At 39.2% G+C, this 21,033-nt stretch overlaps 1 protein-coding gene across 3 annotated transcripts in view; it reads right to left on the minus strand.

The window, feature by feature from the left end:
- HS3ST5 (heparan sulfate-glucosamine 3-sulfotransferase 5) overlaps positions 1–21,033 on the minus strand; it is a 192,660-nt gene that overhangs the window by 23,495 nt on the left and 148,132 nt on the right. The window contains exon 1 of one of the 3 annotated variants that reach the window (XM_086876855.1): positions 8,298–8,417. The exons of the other annotated variants lie outside the window; for them this stretch is intronic. The gene's annotated coding sequence lies outside the window, so the exon portion shown is untranslated. Of the gene's footprint in view, positions 1–8,297; positions 8,418–21,033 lie in introns of those variants that run through there. 3 annotated transcript variants of the gene reach the window in all.

Here is a 21,033-nt window from a genome sequence, read left to right on the forward strand (position 1 = left end):
GTACCTCCTCAGTCAGTGCCCTAAATGTCAAAAGCCTCACCAAACAGTTTCATAGAGTCAGAAATCTTGATTCAGAGCCACATTCTGGAAAGTCACTTTCCTCCAGGTATTAGTCTTAAACCATGACCTCGCAGCATGCACTGTTCCCACTGAATTGAATATTTAAGCTTTCTCACAAATTTCCCATCTGCATAGAGCAATTTGTTTGTTGATGTTTAGACATGATTGACATAATTTGACAATCTGGCTTATTAGCTTTCTTTGTAACTATGTAAAACACTGACAATGATTATCCCAGTTGACTGAGGACATGCTTCCTGTGACACAGTAAACAAATGTAGCAAAGGAGGCTTTTTTCCAAATGATTGCTCCAACCCCCTAATGAGACTGCTAACTTATTTCATCAGGGTTGCACTACACCAAGCGTCTTAATGAATCCTCAAGTCACAAAGCTCTGTTTCCAGAGCCTGAGGTACAGCAGCTAGAATTGTATGCCTATGGACTTTTCTCTTTTTAGCTGCGTGCTGCATTATAATGAACCTATTTATTATACTGCCTGCAAAAAGACATTTCTTTGGGGAAAAAAAAAAAAAAGTATTTCGGAGACTTAGTTTCAAAAGCTACCAAACTCCTTAGAGGAGTGCTTCTTCCTATAAATCAGTGCCTCTTAATGGAAAGAACATGATGAAAGAATGAGTAATGGTAGGTAAAAAAATAAGGATAAATCAACCTGATCATTAACCTGCTCGCACAGTAAATTCTCTGTACTCTGAAGGCCAGGATTTAAGACAGTTCCTCTAAATCAAAGGATTCTTATGAATCCTGTTCTGCAGCTCCCTTCTATAAGTTATGTTTGGATAGTCAATGACCATGTGTAGGGGATGTTTCTCAGGTGTTCATAAATATCAGCACTGATTTATTTGGAGAAAATAACACATGGTGTTCCCAGGGGTAAAAATCATTACTTTAGTTTTGGTGCATCTAATTACAATAAGTCTATCATCCTCACCATCTCCTGTAACTATCCAGGGAATTGGCGGAGTTTAACAATGAAGAAGAGAGTGCTCCAGTGTCCAATTAAGGTTTTCTTTGAGGATTAATAAATCATGTCTCATCAGCCCCACTGACCCAGAGGTGTTAATCTTCACCTTATCACTCTAATCTTGAAGCAAAATTATGCAGATCAAGAGCAGCCGAAAAGTTGTGTTAATTGTTCCATTAGGCTGATGAAGTCTTTATACCCATATCCAATAATACACTATTCCCTAAGTGTGTTTAGATGCTCTGTTACAGAGCAGGAAACAAACAGCAAAAGCAACTGCCACAGCTATTTGGAATAGGTGACCAGTAGCTTGAGCTCCATACTCAGCTCTACTGCTATAACTGAGCTGAAATCACATACTGGAACAAGGCACTGAGAAGCTGAGAAACAGCCAAGAGAGGTTTTAGCACATCTAAATGCAGTTGCAAAAGGAAACAAGTACTGTAGTCAATAATGGAAAGAAGACTTAACAGTTATCTGCCCTGTAAACAATATCCTTGATTAGAAGACATAAAAAATACTGTTTCATTTAAGGGCAAGGATCCAGGTATTTCACTGCAAAGAGTTTTTCTCACTGACAAGTCTACAGTAATCATGGAGAGTGTGGCAAATTGAGTTAAAATATCCTCCTAAGCACTACAATAAATTAGAAATCACATTTTATCTTGTTTCCAGCCTACATTTATTTGCTCTTGTTTCTAAGTAATCAGGTAGGTTAAATTCTTTTGTCATGAACGCTCACAAAAAGTACTGAGTTACATTAAAAATACATTTCATAACCATTATTTTTCAAACAGTTCCTTCTCCTGATCTGAGTTAAGCAGTAAAGGAAATGTCAATTGATACCTTTAAGGGTCTGTGCCCTTACATACTTCTGTGCCCCTGAACAATGAGGGAGAGAGACAGGATCAAAGCCAGAATAATTTCATGGGGTGGGTAGAGGGAAAAGGAAGGAGGGCTGGATTTCGAAAGGCTTTTGAATGTGTGATCTATATTCCTATTCACACAATATTTACTTCTATATATCTGTCTCCTTTTCTTCTAAACAAAACACGAGACTTTCTTTTCCCTCTTCCCACTCTGTCACACTCCTGAAGGAATGGGACTTAGATTCTTCCCTCTTCCAGGTACATGACTAAGGAGTGTGTGTTGAATTCAAGAGGACAGAAGCACCTCCTTCAAATTGTTAAAGAAAGTTAAAGTGTTGGGTTAGAGAGAGGAAAATGAGTAATGTTTTTCCCCCTCTTTCTCTTTTCTCCAAAATGTGATTCACATATTGTGGTATTTTCTGAAACTCATGTAAAGACTCTTTTACACTCTGAATGTACCCCTGTATGTCTCACCTGAAGAAACAAAGAAACATATTAAACAGCAGATTTATTTATATTGTTTGTCACAGAGATTTCTCAGAGAAAATGGACAGCTACTATTTCATCCATACTATTAGTTCCTCTTTTTTTTGCATACTGAAGATATTTCAAAAAGATTCATCCAAAAAAAAACCTAGATAAGCTATTGTCATGTCTACCCTCTGTGTTCTGTGTTGAGAAATGGAACATACCGTTATGTTCAAATAATTTAATCTGTAAAAAAGACGAGTGACCTACACATAAAAGCGTGCATCTTATAAAGCCCCTAGATGGGATCATTTAAATGATTAATTTAGCCAATATAGTTTTGAGATAAATTGATTTTCCTCTTTTCCCCTATTTATCACCCTGTATCCCATTAAACAATTTAGCATTTAACAAAATACTACCAGAATAGAGCACTCCCAAGGTCACTCTACTAACCCTCCTTCAAGAAACCCTTTGAAATCCTCCTCTAGTATAAGACTATGAACAAAACAAAATTAATCCTCCCTTGCCCTCCAGCCTAAGAGGATTCAAACTCACATATCTTACCTCCCAAGAGAATTGCAACCTCTTCATCTGTGTGCCGGCGTCTTTATGTATGCACATGCATATGCCAGTACTCAGAGACAGAGAGATGGACAGAGCTCTTTGTGCTGCTCCTGAGAAAGTGCTTTTGCTTTACATTAAATAATTAAGGATTCCTTGGACCAGAGAGCAGGACAGAGCACAACCATAGGGCAGCAATTTGGGTACTCAGCTGGGAAAGAGGACTGTTTTCTGCTCTTTGCTTCAAAGACTACTTTCTATTTAAACCAGTGATTGCTGTGAGTTCTTCCCTCTGCCCTGCCTGGTGAAGCGTGTGAGCCCTCACCTTCCAGGTGACTGGTTAGGTGAACCAGCAGGACTCCCAGGAAAAGAGATCTTCCCTTGTTTGCTGCAGCTTGTGTCTGCGTTGGGGCAGCTTCTGGTACTGAGTGTCTGTTAGGTCATCATGTGATCAGGTCACTGTCTTGACAAATACCCCAAAAAGCCATTTAGCATCTCAGAAAGCTCAGGCCAAACACAGCTACAACTGTTGCTTTTATGCTGTACTGGTGTTAGATTGGCTTCTCTTCCCAGGGGTTGGAGGAGATGCCAGAACTCTACCATTTTTCTGGTCATGCTGGTTCGAGAAGTGCCTTCAGAACCTGTGGTTTATTGCTGCCAACAAGCAGGTCACTCAGCTAGGTTATCAAGATTCAAGTCCTTACTCCAGAACAAACAATTAATCACAAACCTCTATTCACACTGGGTAAATGAAAGAATGAAAGAAATATCAAGGAAAAATGTGAAATAATATTATGTCTGATTCATAAAATACAGAAAGAGGGCTTGGCACCTATCTGTAAGGTAGGGTTTGCCGTCAAGGATGTCAAGAGAAAGGAGATATTTGTCTGGCCAGAGGCAGACGCTTCTTTCCCATTAATTTCATTCCTTATTAGTCTGTGTGCTTCCAGCACAATTCCAAGGTGGGGCACCACACCAGGGAGCTGGGAGTCCAGGAGATGATAGCTAAATCCTCTTCATTTCAGAACCTATCTTCCAAGTGCCAGAGCTCCTAGGAGGGTTTAACTTACAGCTTCTCCCCTGTTTATTTCTTAAAATTTACAGAAGTAGGTGTTTCCAAAGCTGGCCAAAGACACTCACATTCAGTTGTTGTGCCCAGAACAGAAAAGTGTGAGACAGCACTGGAAATTGTGGCGTCGACAAAATAAAATCATTTTAACAACATTATTGTAAGACAAGAGAAATGTTTAGAAAGTAGTTAACGCCAGATCACTCTCATTCATACATTTTTAAAACAGATTGATAGAATGCATCCATTTTTTAAGTCTTTTGCCTTTCATATTTCTTATTAGTTTCTTCTGTTTTGGAATTCCACCGAGTGACTATCTCTGCACGTTATGTACAGAACATAGCAGAACAGTGGAATACTTTTATATCTTCTTCAGTCTGTCTCCCTCTGCCTGAATTTTAATAATAATAAATCTGAATGGTTATAACACAAAACTGAAAGCAAGCTGCCTGACAAAGCAGGCAGAATGCATGAGCAACATCAGTATTGCTTTACTTTCCAGATGTGTGACAAATTACATCTAGTTTATAAAGATGGTGTTATTACCGTTGTGTTTCTTCAAAAAACAAACAAAAAAATGACCACATGATGGTTCTTATTCTGTTTGGCAACAAAATGTTAAAAAAAAGAAAAGGAAAAAGCAAATAAAAGGATCAAAAACCTGTCTGAGATGATGAAAAATAAAGTGTGAGCCACGTGTACATCTCTCACTAAACAACTTTCAGTTCATCTGCCCAGACATCCTATTATAACATTTATAACAGTTGCAGCCTTTAATAGAAGCCCTAATTCAATTTGTCGGAGTCTTAAAAGCGAACTTCTATTTTAATCAGCTGAACCTCAGCAACATGAAATTGATAAGATCATTTCCACACAATATGTTAGAAGTTGCACTTTTGATTTGCCACCAGTTAGTTTGGGGCACCTTTTTCTGCCAGTAGATGGAAGACTGCCATTTTACATCTATGATACTTAATCTGGTTTCTTCTCCAAGTTAGAATTTAATTTCTCTACTTATTTTAAGTTTGAAATAGTTCTTTTGTCACCCCAGGAAGACGATAGTTGAGGTAATGATTTCTTGTGGGTTGATCTAGAGACAGGAGAAATATTTATTTTTCATGGAAAGAGGCAAGCAGAGATGATGAATGAAGAGAGCCACTGTCATAAATGAAGCATGTTTCTTCTGCCCAGGAAGAAAAGCTAGGAGCTGAGGAAGTATCCAAAACCCTTAAAAGTGCCAGTAAAGTAAAAAAAAAATCTCACAAGCCTGTCTCCACACTAAATATGACCCTCCCTTGTGGATAGCTGTTCATTCTTAGAAGATCAGAGCTGCAATGGGCTGTCTGCCACATCCTCTTGTCACCTCTAATTGAGGTGTAAGCAATTAGTTGCCAGATTCTGTGGCACAGATTGAAAAAAGATTATCTTGGCTACAGAGAAGGAGCTTTTGTCAAAGACCTGGAACAATATTATTTGCTAAGAGTTAACAAGGTAGAAATCTTACTTGAAAGAGCCTGATTGCAGATTTTAATCTAATAGAAAAAGCTATAGCACTCATTTTGAGCACATCAGTTATTACAGTTCGCATCTGACTATTCAGGGGAGAAAACATAGGCAACTGCTGGCTGTATTTTCTTAAACTGCTTTGTATATACCTCACTAAGCATGGTGTGAAGTCAACAAATAATGTATGTGGATTATCCTTCAGGGATCACCCATTTCTCTTCTGATAGCCTTCCCTTGAAAGAGAGACTATCTGCAAACGCCCTCTTTCTAAAGGGAAACTCTTTCCAGGTTTCCTCCAGCTGAGGGCACACCCCTCTAGGGACAACAGGATTCCCTTTCTACCCTTTCCTTGTCCTTGGCTCTCACTTAGTATAATTTATATTGCTACACAAATCTATTGCAAGCAAAGATTTAAAACAAAAAAAAAATGGTCTACTACGCAAGTATTAGACTGCAAACTCAGCCCAGCAAATTCATCTTCTCTAAGATTTGATTTCTTCTCTGTCATTTCTTCTTCTCCACCTAACAATTTTCGCAAGAAAACAAATTCTGTCAACGTAGCTGCTCTCAGCCTGCTGTCCATATTACCTCAGTAAAAGAAGTAAATTTGATGTCTGGACATATGTAGTCTTGTGGAAAAGGATCTTACTTCACTTACTGACAAGCCTAGTGGTATAGGTAACAGCATTTCCCAAGAGGGGTGGCCTTGCTTTAAAAAAAGAGAAGAAGAAAAAGAAAAAAAATCAATATTGACTCTTGACACGTTTTCATTTACATCACTGCATTGCTTTCAGACTGGGCACAAATCAATAAGCAGCTTTTAACACTGCTCGACTAGTTTGTTCTATGTAAAAGAAGAGAGATTTGCCTCAAGTGGCTTGTTTTTCCCCTTTGGGCTCCAGGCAGACTCTCCACCATTAAGAGTGTGTGATTCTCTGAGATGAAGTTGAGTTTATTTGACTGCTCTTTCTGTGACTGATCAGAGGAGCTTGAACTGTAATATTAATCACACAACATTTTCTTCATCCCTACTTACAGTCAATTGACTTTGTACTTAGTGAAAGCGTCTCAAGCAGCCAACTCAATGTACCAGAGGGCAAGAAGTCAATAGGAGGAAGAAAGATTTAGTTTCAAAACACACAGAACACAGCCTGTGGAGCCACTGACACACACATACCGGGCACTTTATCACACCACAGGTGTGATGCTGTCTCATGCTTTTATTTGCGTGATGAAGGCACCCTCATTACCTTTTGTTCACTAGGCCCCCTCAGCTAAATGCAACTTTTCTTTCAATCTCAGGGTTACATGAAGGTGTAGGAACCAAGTAGTTTCTCCAAACTGCACTGGGTTCAGCAATTATTTAGTTTCAATTTAACTCTCTATATATTTCACCAGAGAAGTGACCCATGAAGTAGGCACCTTCTGCCTCACAGATACTGATGGCTCTTACTCAGATGCCAGGCATATGTCATGCTAATAATACTATCCATATGCTTAACAAATACCAATTTGCCTCAGGCACCATTAATGCCACTTTAATAGCCACTTGCTTACAGTGGGCCTTCTAAAACCACATCATAACATATTGATTTTTGAATATAGAAGAGAGGGAGTACAGATGCCCTGGAGGTAGAACATTATCAGTTTTGTTTCAGCACACCACCTCAGAGAATTTTTAGCTCATGAAGCCTCGACAGAATTTTTCACACCAAAGAAGTGCACACAACATTGAAAACAAGAGCCTGGAGGATTCATTTATTGGATGTGATTCCTTAGAAATGTTCTTTGCTAGAAGCAGGCTCTGTGAAGTCCAACATGCCATAAAATGGGCAATCATGTCTTTTCTATGGCACATTTTAGACACGCATGATCAGAGTCTTCCCACTTGTGTAAAGCAACTCGTTGACTGCCTTCATTGCTTCCATGGGGATTTTCCCTAAATAAAATGGAATCCTCAGTAGTGTGGAACTGATGTAACACCAAGCAAAATGTTGTCTCTTCTTCTCTGAGCTTTCCTGGATTAGATCTCTAATTTTCTATACACAGATACATGTAATATTAAAATAATGTATAGTAAAGGACTACATGCTCATACTAGACGTTTGCCATGGTTTTAGGTGGATAAAATTAGTTTCACTTGGATGAAACACACTGAGAATATTTTAGACAGATTTTTCTTGTTATTAACTTTGCAAAATTTCCATAGACTGGCCCACACCTGTATGAAATAGTTGTTGTCTTAGACATGCAAATCAATTTTGATCTAAACATCCAAGTTTTCTTGACATTTGTCTCTTACTAGTTTAGAGTTACAGGACAATATGTATTGCCCAGTGGAAAAGAGTACATTCATAGAATAAAGAAGGACTTTCAATCATAGAATAAAGAAGGACTTTCAAGGACACTCACAGAGATCAGTCAAACAAGACAAGACTTTAAATCTGTATTCCTATTCTTTTGGGAGGGGATCCAATCAAATCAGAAAATGAAAAAGTAAAATTAACTCTCTATTCAAATCCAGCCAAACATTAATCTGGAAATCAATTCTGTATACTACCAATTTTGCACAACTCTTCAGCCCTCAGTTCCTGATGCAAATACAGCAACCACTTGCTCTCAACTTCCTTCCCTGACATTTGTGAAATAGTAGGCAAAACGAAATTAATTGCTCAATTAGGAAGCATAAAATTGTATTTCTTGTGGAACGGATCCATTTTATTACGGTTCGTACTCCATGTACCAGTACCAGATACATAAGGCTTGTATTACTACTCACCAAAAAGCCCATTAAATGCCAAGTCCACAGGCATGCTCCAGCTGATCTATACTTCTCCACCAGTGGGAACTGAGGTAAATTACCCTGTATGGTGTGATGGGCTGTTGCCCAGAAGCTATGAACGTAGGCGGTGCACAGCCACAGCGGCTATCTCCATGGAACAGCAGAAGGGTGAAGGATGAGGGCAGGACTGCTGGGAAGTCAGCTCTGTCCCTATCAGATGACAAACAGTGTTGACACCAGTCAGGCTGCCCAGCTGCCCCTACATCTCTTGCAACACACTCACTACTTAGCTACAAGAAGTGAGCAGTACTTTCATCCCCAAACTTGCAGGAGATGTAAAATTTCACACCCACCATAAGAGTACTTGCAGCTCCTGGTTTCTTTTGTAGATCTCTGATACTATGTATTTTCAAAATTTATTCTGAATACCTACTACACCAAGGAAAAATGGGTACCATATAGCAGTTCATATAATCATAAGAAAATCTGAGGTCTAAGAGGAAAGGTCACTTGGATAACCTTAAATCTGATTTTCCTGTCAATTAAATAGGCTCATCCTAATTACTGAGAATACCACTGAAGATTTTACACCAAGATAGAGAACCTCACCATTATCATTTCCCCATTGTATAGAGGCACACGTGGAAGGGAGATGGAGTTGAAGCATCTTGTCTGAGTTCCTTCATCAGACCAATAACCAAGAGATCACAGAGCCAGCCATGCCTCATTTTCCACAAGACCTGTGAGAAAATCCCTAACTCTGGAGCTGAAAGATCGCTGGGGAGAGCTGAGGGAAGTGATGGATACACGGATCTGGGTGTAGAGAATAGAGTAGACTTGCTTTTGTGAATCTTGCAGCTCTATTGGATTAAGAAGAGCAGCACAGACTGTGTTTCAGCTCTGACTGTTCCAGTTCAGCAGTATAGTCTGGCACAGATAATGCTAGGCAGGGTTTCAGTGGCCTTGGGGTGAAAACAAATTGTTCTAAACCTCCTGTAACAGAGCTTAGCACTCCCTCCAAGAGACCACACCACTGAAGTGCAGCATACGTTTAAGTGGACAGTCAGAGTTCAAACATATGCAGTCATGCTGGTATTTCACAAAGGACTCCATTTGGGATGAAAAAGAACATGACTATAAGGCCATGGGAATTTTTCACCATCTGTGATAATAACGCAGAAAAAGCTTGGCATGCAATCTGCAAAAGATAATTCTCTTTTGGGGATGAAACTCCAGGATTTACTTCCAGGATTCAAATATTAAATTTTTTTAACACCTTATGATCATTCATGGAGGCAAATGATTTCTGTCCACAACACAACTCTTCGAATGAGTTGCTAATTGGTGTAAAGCATTTGCAGCAATGTATTTGGTCCAATAGTTGCAAAAGACCAGTCCCAATTCCATACTTAGGCTGATTTCCAATACAATACTCCACTACAGGTTGTCCAATTGTTTCATATCACATTTTCTGAAATCAGAGCTTAAAGGCTGATGTGACACACAAAAAATATCATCAATTGGTTTTCTGAGGTTTTTTTACACCTGTTTACATACACAAAAGATCCATAGCTGTTAAGCAGCAAATCTCTTTAGGTGTACATGAATTGGGATTATCAAAATTACATTGTTAAAAATCCCAGAAATTGTCATTAAGAAGAGAGATATTATCAGACTAAGCCAAACTGACAGCGTGCCTAGGTAGTGATTGTCTTTCTGTGGTCAGGGTAGAGCTGTTCTCTGGGCAGGTTGGAAAGTACAGCCCAAGTTTGGATCAGTGTCCAAAGTGTCCAATAAAACCTGTCCCTGGTGCTCCCTTTTCCCTGTTGCCATTGTCCCTTCATAAGGTGTGCCTGACCCAGTGCTAACTCTGCTGCCTCTGGGCACACAGGGTCAGATCCCCTTTCTCATGACTGTTCTTTCCCTCTATGCTGAGAGAACCTGAGCAAATTATTCCTAGCAGCTTCCATGGGAGAGAAGTCTGCCAGCTCTTTCCTTCTCCCTACTTCTCCCTCTCCTTGCAATTGAATGGCACAAAATTATTAAGAAACAATGTGGTGAAGTATGATCAAAATGTTCATTTGTTAATGAGCATGCTTAATGGAGAAATTAGTTCCTGACCCTCTCAGTCAGTGATTGGGTTGTGCTCAGGATATGGTACTTTTCTGCTTTCATTATTTAAAATTCTGGTGTCAAATTTAATCCTATTCAGTTTGTGTCCTCAATCATTTCTTTTGACAGCAAGATCCATTGGCTAATCATTTATTCCTGAGTCGGCTGGGGCTTACAACACACTGGTTATTAATCAGATCAGGTTTTGTATTCATTAATGGTGAAATGCAATGAAAAAGCATTCCCCTGCCTCAACCAGACTAATTCCACACAACAGCACAAATGTGGATGTGGATTGAAATGAAACCCCCATAGGGCTGAGAAATTCTGGCCTCAGTGGGAACATCAGAGAACCCAGGACAAAATCCTGCTCATGACTCATTCTCTGCTTTGGCTTTGTCTGACGTTCAGAATTGCAACAACTCTGATCCTGAGACCATAGAATGCAAGGGCAGTCAAGATACAACTAGAAGAAAAGTATTTGGGGAACATCCTCTTTTCCATTCTTTGCTGTCATTAAACGAATCTCATCGTTCAAATTTTGTGTTACATTGGTGTTAAAAACTGGAATGCTCTGTGTGAAGCCACAGGCACTTTAGGCAACATTGGACATTGGACAGTTTTGTGACCTGGGTGTCTGGTTCTCATCACTGGTGTCTGCCACTTTTTCCTCCCCAGCCAGGCTGGCACAGCACCAGTGTGCAAGTGCCTGCCTATTTATATTTGTAATCCTGGCCCAGGCACATGGTGGTGAGCAGGGCCATGGGTGTTACAGGCAGGGACATCAACTGGTAAGGACATGCAAAGGTACCAATGAATGTTGCACATCCTGTGTCTGTTGTGATATCTAAGTCCTTTGATCTCAAGTAAAACTTAAAAAGCAAAATAAGGATAACAAACATCCCAGCATACATACCCAGAAATGTAAACATCTATAAGGGAAACATATTGGGGTAATATTTAAACCTACTTTTATGCAGAAAAAGAGTTTTTAAAAGACACAATTAACTGAATTCTGTATTGGTTTGCAACAATTAAAAGTCTAATGCTGATGAACAAGTCTCAGTAGTATAGTGAGAAAATTGCAGTGGCATCTCTTCAGAGTCCAGGAACTAATATCAATAGCTTTGTTTTTTTTATGCTTCTCAGGAGTATGAGATTAGGAGAACAATTTTCCTGCCACAAAGAGTACTAAGAATTACTGAGCACAGTATTGCATCTTTATGCTGCTAAAAACCATTTTAAATAGCCCTCTGGAGAAACAATTTAAGAGAGATGGATTTTCCACTAAAAGGTGCACATGCTTGCTTGTTTTACATAAGCATTTCTCCCAGTATATACCCAGAGCAGTCACACACACAACCACATGTGTCACTGGAGGCACAATTTCTTCATGCCAAAAACTAATATTCCATCATGTGGTAACACTACAAGGAAGAATGCACATGGTTTCAAGAGGTGTTAAAACCATGAAGCGGCATTGCTATTGCAGTATCCAACACTACATTGGGACTGGTAAATTAAGAAGTCCAGAGCCTGCTCCATAGCCTGCTCTTTGGCCTCAAAAGAAGTTTGCAACCCAAAGGCTAAATACCCTTTAAAACAGGGTGAGCACAGCTATTTCACTTACAACCTCCTGAATGGTGCTGGAACATTGGGTTAGGGAATTCTAGGTGGCATGAGCCCAAGTGCACGTCAGGGAGAATGCTCTCTGTTAGTGAATAACCCAGGACAGTGTTTCAGCCTCTATCCTGGCACTGTCTTACCAGTGTGGATGCAGCCCTTGGGACTCATGATCCTGAGAGAGGATTAAAAATGGGCTAAACACCTTGGACCTGTACTGAGATGAGATTATCTAGGGGATGAGACAGATGGAAGTAAGAAAAAGAAATGGGCTCTTCATCAAAATCTCCGCTAATTTCTTGCCTTGAGAAGTTATATAATGATTACCAGGTACTACAACACTTTTATCATTTTTTGAAATGGATTTAGTGAAAGATTCGTATTGTGTTGCCTGACACTAACTTTTATACAGATTGCTTGGTGTATTGGCACCAGGTATTTTTATTCATCATATAAACATAAATATATTTAAAACAGGTCCTTTTGAAAAAAACAAGGCTATGATTTTGCAGTACTACTACAAAACTGAAATAAATTTCTCCTGTCTTTAGAAGGCCTAGGAACCAAATTGCTAAGGACCATCAAATATATTCCTATAGGAAATAGATTTGCAAAAGTCCAGGAAAATTTTAATTCAATTGAGTCATACTCTAGGAGGGACAGATTAAAGTGACAGGTTATCTTGTGTTTTTTCCATGCAGGCTTTATTCTAACAATTGCTTTTTGATGAAATGTCCAATTTAGTTTCAAAAATCTCTGATCGGGAGATTTGCCCAGCTGTTCCAGAGGAAGGTGCATTTATGTAAGAATTACCTGTTCTTGTTCAGTTCTTGCTGCTGTCTCAATCCAGAGATGGATAATTTTTTAAAGTAAGATGTATGGAAAACAGTTGTTTTACTAGGTATACCCTAGTTCTTGTACAATTTCTGTTGTATCTGCCATTGTCACTGTTCATGCAGCTACTGATCATTTCAGGCAAAGATTTTTTTTTGTCATCAATATTTTGGTTAGCTATTTACAGAGTTGTGTGAGCGTAGCCTTGTTGTAGAGAACATAGAATCAATGAATCACTGACTACTGAACAATTTATGTCAGAAGAGACTTAAGATCATGGAGTCCAGCTGTCAGTGCAGCACTGCCAAGTCCACCACTAAGCCATGTCCCTATGTGCCACCTCTACACATCTTTTAGATACTGACTCTGCCAGTTCTCTGGGGAGCCCATTCCAATGCCTGACAGCCCTTTCCACAAAGCATTTTCCATAATATACAATCTAAACCTCCCCTGACACAACCTGAGGTCATTTTCTCTTGTCCTAACAAGGTGTTATCCTTGTCTGTAGAATAATATAAGATCATTCCTTCCACATTGTCAGTGAACCTTGCAAACTGATCTTACCATGCTGAAGTTACCAGACTACCAGAGATGCGTAGAAGGGACTGGGGGGTGTCAGGACAAGCTGCTGCAGAGGCTGCAGAGTGAAGGCTGGTTGCATGGGTGCCCACAAGTGCTCCAGCTGCCAGCACTGCCACAGCAGGAATCCCTCTTTCTCTCTATCAGAGCATAGGTACTGGAGGCAGCAAAAGTAGCTCCACCAGCAGCCCCCTGTGCCCTGTACTTTCTTACTTTGCTTTTCCCTTGCTCCACAAGGGTCCTCCTTTCTTTTGCTGTCACAAGGACAATTCCTCCAAGTAGGTTTACCATGCTGTTTTTCTATAAAAATGCATGAAATTTCTGTTTTCTCACCAAGCTCCTGAAACTAGGGTCAGAATTTGGAAGCTTGCTCTGAAGAAATCAGGTGTGCAGTTTCTACTGTCCTTTCTTGAAGGTGCTGTCACTCTCCATGAGAGCAAATGATTCTCCCATCCTGCTATTGCCAGGATCTCAGTGAGTCCCAGGCTGTGTTTGCCTTGCAGCCCACCTTAAAGGAAACTGAAATACACAGGCAGAATGCAGCTCATAGCTTTGAATTTTTGGAAGACAGCCATTTTCTAGGAAAAATGTTTTAATAAATTAGTGAGAGGTGGGAGGGTGACATTAGGATTTGTAATGCATCAAATTCCCAAATTCTTCTCTGTGAAAAGTTTGGAGGCCACAGAGGACATCATACATGTACATATATACACACTTATATGAAGAAAGGTCTACATATATTTTCATAAAATTTGCTTGAAAAATCATATCTGCTTCTGTTGGATTCTGGAGACACCTTATTATTATTCCTATTTCCTATTAAGATCTGTTGCAAAAGTGTCATTCAATGTGAATATACAACATTTTAGCAGGTAGCAGTACTTAGGAACATAAGAAAAAACTCCTATATTTGGGTTTATGTGAAAATTTCTGCTGAATTTCTACTCAAATACTTCACATGTGTTATTTTCCTCTTAATCTTTCATGTAGTTTAAAATGGTTAACCATTAAAACAAAAATAAAAAAAAATTAGAAAATAAAATCACAGTGTTAGCTTCTGCTAACACAATTAAAAGACAGGTATTTTTTATTCTCCTATCAGTCATGAAATACTCACTTTATCTTTTATCTTCTGCCCTCCTCTAGTAATTGTTTTGCCCTGTACTTCCTGATGCAACATGTGCTTAGACTAATGGAATATCTAAATCATGGTAAAAAATTAACATGCTGTAGGCTCTACCTTCAAAAAATGTAAGATGTCACTACTTAAAATGAAAATTGATGTGCAGACAAGAGAGAAAAAGAAGGTGTTTTAATTATAGGACAAGGAAACCTTGTTCTGATCTGGTAGAACTGTGACCATTTGGGAGAAACAGAGTATTTGGATACATAGATGATATATAAGGTCCATCTCTCAAAAATTTAGCATAAAAAATACTCCTCAAGTTTCCATTTGAATTATACCTGCTGGCCATACAAGCATAAAATTGCTGTTTGTCTCAGTAAGAGCTGATTTTTCTCTCTCCTACCTTCATCTTTTTATAGTGCATATTCAGTGACTAATTTCTTTTAGAAATCTTAATTTCGTGGATCCATGTGATTAAAGAGGAGAAACAGAATGGAAAAAACCTCACACTACTCAATGTATCAGCAGCCAATTGACCAGCTTTTATGGCCATGGAAAACAGCTTGCAAATAGTATTGATGTGTTGTCCAAAAAGATAAGCTCAAATCTGATAGAAAGCCAATTTATTTCAATATTCTTTAGCAAATGATGTTTTTTGTGACCTAACTAGATATTCTGGCTGACCATGCTAAGTCCAAACAAATCCAGTGTCAGGAGGCTGCTCTTGAGCAGGATAGGACTGTGAAAGGCTTGTGGTGGTGTTTTAAATCTTCTTCCTTGGTGCTGGTGCCCAAGGTTACCTCCCCAGTGCACGTCTGAGAGACTGCAGGATGGGAGATAGAGCAGATCATTGGAAGACATCCCACAAAATACAAACCTGCAGAGCACTGGGGTCATGACAATGCTGAGCAACAGCACTTTAGCCTTCGTGCAACACCAGTCAGCTTGGTGCTCTGGGCTTGCTGTTACATCTTTGGAGGATGACTCAGGGAAATATAAGTTCCCTCTTAGTTTTCTGCTGCCAGATCTGCAGTTTTAAGTACATAAATTAGTAACAGCATCTGACATCATCAGCTTGTTAATGCAAGTTCTTATCCTCTGGTACCTCTGGTATTATCTTTGACCATTATATACTCTGGCTAAATAAAGAAATGAAGTACAGAGCAGGATAAAATAAGATAAAAAAGGGAATAACAGAATTGGATGGACATTAGCAGAGAAGGATGGTCATTGAATTTAGGATACTTCATTAGGACTCAGGCTGTCCAAATGAGTTTCCCTTTTGACTAATGACTATTTGTTGACAGCAAAGTGTTTAAGAGTATCTGTGTCCCAGCTCCATGTCTTAAAATATGTTCTTTCTTAATTTCATCTAATTAGATTCAAACTGTTCAAGTTGGGGGCTTTCTCTAGGTGTACATGTACTAGATGTACTACTTTTCATGTACAGTGATTAACATGAAAAGATGTGTTGTACTGAGTGAGTTGGCTGCATATGCACTAGTAAATTAGAGACATCTATATCTTTTATCTATATTTTTAATAATAATATCTTCACAAAATCACAGAATCACTAAGTTGGAAGAGACCTTCAAGATCATCGAGTCCAACCCAGCCCTAACACCTCAACTAAACCATGGCACCAAGTGCCACATCCAGTCTTTTTTTAAACACATCCAGGGATGGTGACTCCACCACCTCCCTGGGCAGACCATTCCAGTACTTTATTACCCTTTCTGTAAAAAACTCTTTCCTAATATCCAACCTAAATTTCCCTTGGAACAGTTTAAGCCTGTGTCCTCTCATTCTGTCAGTTCCTGCCTGGAGAAAGAGACCAACCCCACCTGACTACAACCACAGTTCAGGGAGTTGTAGAGAGTGATAAGGTCACCCCTGATCCTCCTTTTTTCCAGGCTAAACAATCCCAGCTCCCTCAGCTGTTCATCACAGGGTTTGTGTTCTTCTAATAGTGGTCTCATTTGCAGACCTTATTTAAGTCTTTAGATAATGCTTAACATAAAACTATATTGTCAGAATATACAGAAATCATATCCAAGATGAAGCATTGTCATAAAGATGTATAGTATACTTATATTTTTGTTTACTTTTGTTACAATGTTTATAATTTTTGGTATATAACTACATATTTTATATATATATGTATAGAATTGTGTATTAAATTAAGAATATGAAACAACACACCTTATATAAAACCTCTTTTTTTCTGTCTCAAGATGCAAAGCTGTTTATGCTTTTAAGATTTATAAGACAGTGCCAGTTAATCTCATTCCAGACTGTAAACCAGAATAGTTAGCTGCAAGTTATAACTTCTACATATGGTAGAAGTTATATATATACAGTTTATCTATCACATTTGATTAGAATTGTATTTTGCTGTCTAAAATTTATTAATCTACGTAAAATTTTTCTGTCAATAAGATAGTGTTGGATATAAAAAGAATACGTTTCTCCATTTTGTTACATAAGTCTTTGACTTACACACAATTACAAAAATTCTCTGATGTAAATAAACCCAGAGTGGTTTCAAGGAGGATATTGTAAGAACTCCACATCGAACTTTGCGCAGTCATTTGGGGAAAGAATTGAAATGATTTTCTGCCCCCTAAAAGCAGCTTCAGGTACTTCTATCTGCTTCTTGAAAAGACTGTTTAGTGGTATGGATTTGATTAGCTCATATTTTTTTCTTTTGAGTCAGGGACAGGGGAAATAATGAATGACTAATCACTTCAGGTTACTGTTTTTTTACACTGAGGCTATTACAGAACCAATTAAAAAAGTCAGACAGAAAGCTACAGAGATCTGATTAGGTTATAATGCTAATTCAGGGAATTGCGTACAGATAATTATTCTGCAGTAGAGATAATTCCAACAAAGACTGATCAGAAGATGTATCAAACACCTAACAATCACAATTTTGTCTGAATTCCTTTTAAATACTCATTTTAAAAGCTGCAGATATATTGTGGCTTTTTAAACAAATATGCTGGGCTCTTTCCTTCCTTGCCTTGCACAACATTGCCATGCAGTTTTCACAGAAGCTCAGTTCCCACTACATTCCCACACTAATCACAGCTGGGGTGTAATTCAAAGCAGCTTTGGACCTTTTTTAAATTCCACCAGCTGGTAACAGTTTTCTAGGGACTAACCCAGAACTGCAGGCAGCAGAGCACAGGCCATGGCTCAGCTGCTGAAGGGGATCACACGTCTGCGTCCGGGGCTGCTGAGAGAGATGCCAGCAGTAATAACACACTTGCAACAGCCCAGGTGCAAAGGGAAAATGATAGACTGTAAATCGAGGTAGTGCTGTGTCACTCTTTGTGTCTGATTTCTAGGAATGGACAGAGGGCTGGAACAAACTTGTTTATACTGTTATTATCAAATATGGTTACTGTGCTAACATCATATCTTGAAATGCAGAAGACAAGTGCTTGTCATGTGTGTGTGACTCCTCCTGACCTCCTGCACTGTATCTCCTTCTCTCTTCCTTTGTCACCTCTCTCTTCTGATCCTCTCTGCAGCTGTGCTCAGAATAGGTCCTGCATGTCCCTGCCAGCAACTCATATCTTATCTCAAAACATATGACTCTGTACGATGTCTCCTCTTTTTCATTATTTATACTCTGTGCCCTACACAAAGTCGTGCTACTCGGTTCTGAAAACCTCAGTGCAATTCAATTCACATCAAATCAGCCAGTTTGTCAGCTTCTCCATCACCTAAAAGCTCTATATTCACTGACCGACCTCCCTAAGCATATCTGCTACCTTCCTGCCTTCTGTCACATAAAACACCCCAGCATTACTGCCCTGGTACCTTCTAGGAATTGACTGATTTGAAATATAAATTGTCTGTCATTTTCCCTTTCTTCAGTGTCTGCTGACTATTTAGCTGTTTCTTCTTAACATGCTTGTTCCTCAGGGCAGAAACACTGCTCAGAAAGCATTTAGCATGCATGGAGAAGTGCTTAAGTAATGATTACTACATTGTGTGGCTGTACAAAGCCAACATTTATAGTTCCTGTTTTATTCCAAAATGTGTTTTTTAGATCAGCCCTTGAAAGATTTCAAATAACAACATTTTCCCAACAAACAATGAAATAAAATCTTTCAAATAAAACCTTTTAAGGACTGCTTGTTAGGGTCCATTAATAAGCAGACATGACCTATGCAAAGACAATTTGAAAGCTTAGCACCAGCCAAGCCCCTATGAGCTCAACACGGCTGCCACATTGAAGCTGCCTGCCTCTTGAAATGACCAACTGGAAATCCTTTTCTGGCTGAGCATGAGCTGTAGTCTGAATGGTTTCTGAGGGTGATAGGAGTTGTTTCATGTATAGTAACAACTTAATAAACACATAGAAAATTGCAGTCTTCTATCTTTCTGAGGTTATCTAAAAAGATACATTCTAAATATAATTAAGCCTTGATTTGACCTGTTTCATGGACTTTATCTTTCACTAGTTTTTTCAATCTTAATTAGTATTTAGCATTTATGCAAGTCTGTGTGATTTAAGATGCTGTGTGATATATGAGTTTAAGGGAGTCCTCAGCTGAAGGACGAGTATTTTAGTGAACGCGAGACCTGACCCAAAGGCTATTTGCAGCAGTTTGTCATTTAGTACAGGGAAGGTTAGGTAGGTTACAGTGATATATGATCTCTCATGCTCTGGACCTAACAGCACAGTTGAGCTGCTCCTGTGACTTTCATTAACTGTGTGCAGCTCTTTTCATACACAGAGTAAACTGAAGATGTGACAACCCTTCTCCCTGTGACTGGAAGAAAAGTGAAAAGTTCTGATAAGTTTGGTCACTCCATCAAAACTCTGTGCTCAGTCCACGTAAGCCTGAATGCAAATTTCTGCTGAGTTTATTTTGCACTCATTCATCCACCGAGGGGGAGAGAGGGGAAATCTTGGCGAGTGCTCCGCATGGAGCTCTGCCAACACGCTGTATTAAATAGTCACCCCAGTGCAGGAGCAGCCCAGGGAATGCCAGGGAAAAAACAGCACCTGCAAGTGTTCTGCAAATGGCATGGGGCTATGGAAGGGGTGGAGAAAGAATGAAAATGGGAAAAATATGATGAAAAATGGCTAGCAGCCACGGGCAGGCAAAACATATGGGCAAGCTTTTCTGCTTAAGGGGACAAGTTAGTGGAACAATTCTTCTCTTCCTTTTATGTATACATAAGAACTGGAGCTGTTAAAATTTCAAGAAGTGAAAAATGGACTTTTTTTCTAAACAAACAGTATTTTGAAAAATGCTGTTTTGTTTTGCATTGTTGCCATTTTCCCTCTCAACATTTTCCATCAGAAGACTGACTAAAAATATGTAGAAAGAAACCCTGGAAGACAATTATTTCTCTCTAGCCAGCTGGACAGGTACCAGCAAAACCAAATAAACAATCATATCAAGAGGCAGTTCATAATGTAGTTTATAATAACATTTTCATCAATAATGCTCCTGGTTTATATTGAAAATCTTTTCCATTGAAAAATTTCCAGCAAACTGAATATAATGTTGAGTGCCTGATTCTCCCTGTAGGCTGGTGAAACTCTTCTGTGGAAGTCAAGTTGCCTTGCATAAAACTATCTTGGATATCTGCTGTGTACTAATATATCAGCCTGGGGGTTAATATATGAAATTCTTCAATAGGGGCAGCCATTTTAAAAATTCTTCCAATGTATGGCATCAAGAGAAAGAAATGTTCAGGTATGAGTATGAGCAAAAAAGGAAGCAAATGCATAATAATCTTTCTTTAATGGCATTTCTATAAATCCTCCTCACCTGCAACCCCCCAGGCAATAGATGGAGAAGGAGACCAGTTTTCAAGAAAAATCAAGCTCAATCCCAAAGGCAGAAAAATTCTAAGAGCTATAAATTATGAAAATCAACAACAGGTTTACAGAAAATCAAGAAGTGTGCAAACAAATTTTGTGTCCTTGCTTTCCATTCAGTCCACAACAGGAATGGGCTGCCCCATCTGACCCTTGCCTACCTAATGTCCACTTCCACAGCAGGGTTGGGAGGACTTAAGGAGGAAAGCCATAAGACTTCTCCCATCCACACCATAGCATCCTCACCAAGGCAAGACTGAGAGTAGCACCTTGGCAACAAGCGGTAAGAGATGCCTTTCTCTCCTGCATTGACACACAGGCAGCTGATACCATCTGATATTAGCACCAATATGGATCTGTCTGGTGAAGCTCTGGATGGCGTCCACAGGACAGCATTGATCGTTTCATTCAAGCAAGTCATGTCAGTGATGAGTCAGGCACAATGTGGAGGGGCACATGCCAGCTTTCAGCCTCTTCCTGCTGCATGACATCAATTGGGTTATGGAGCAGAGTTTAGAATCCCTTTAACCCTGGGTAACTGTTCTCTATAACGATTTTACTAAAGTGACTGGAATAAGCTGCTCTTGCTTCTCATTCCTGTAAGGCTG

Source organism: Cyanistes caeruleus, chromosome 2 (genome assembly GCF_971803275.1).
Source record: "Cyanistes caeruleus chromosome 2, bCyaCae1.hap1.1, whole genome shotgun sequence".
In the NCBI taxonomy this organism is placed as follows: domain Eukaryota; kingdom Metazoa; phylum Chordata; class Aves; order Passeriformes; family Paridae; genus Cyanistes; species Cyanistes caeruleus.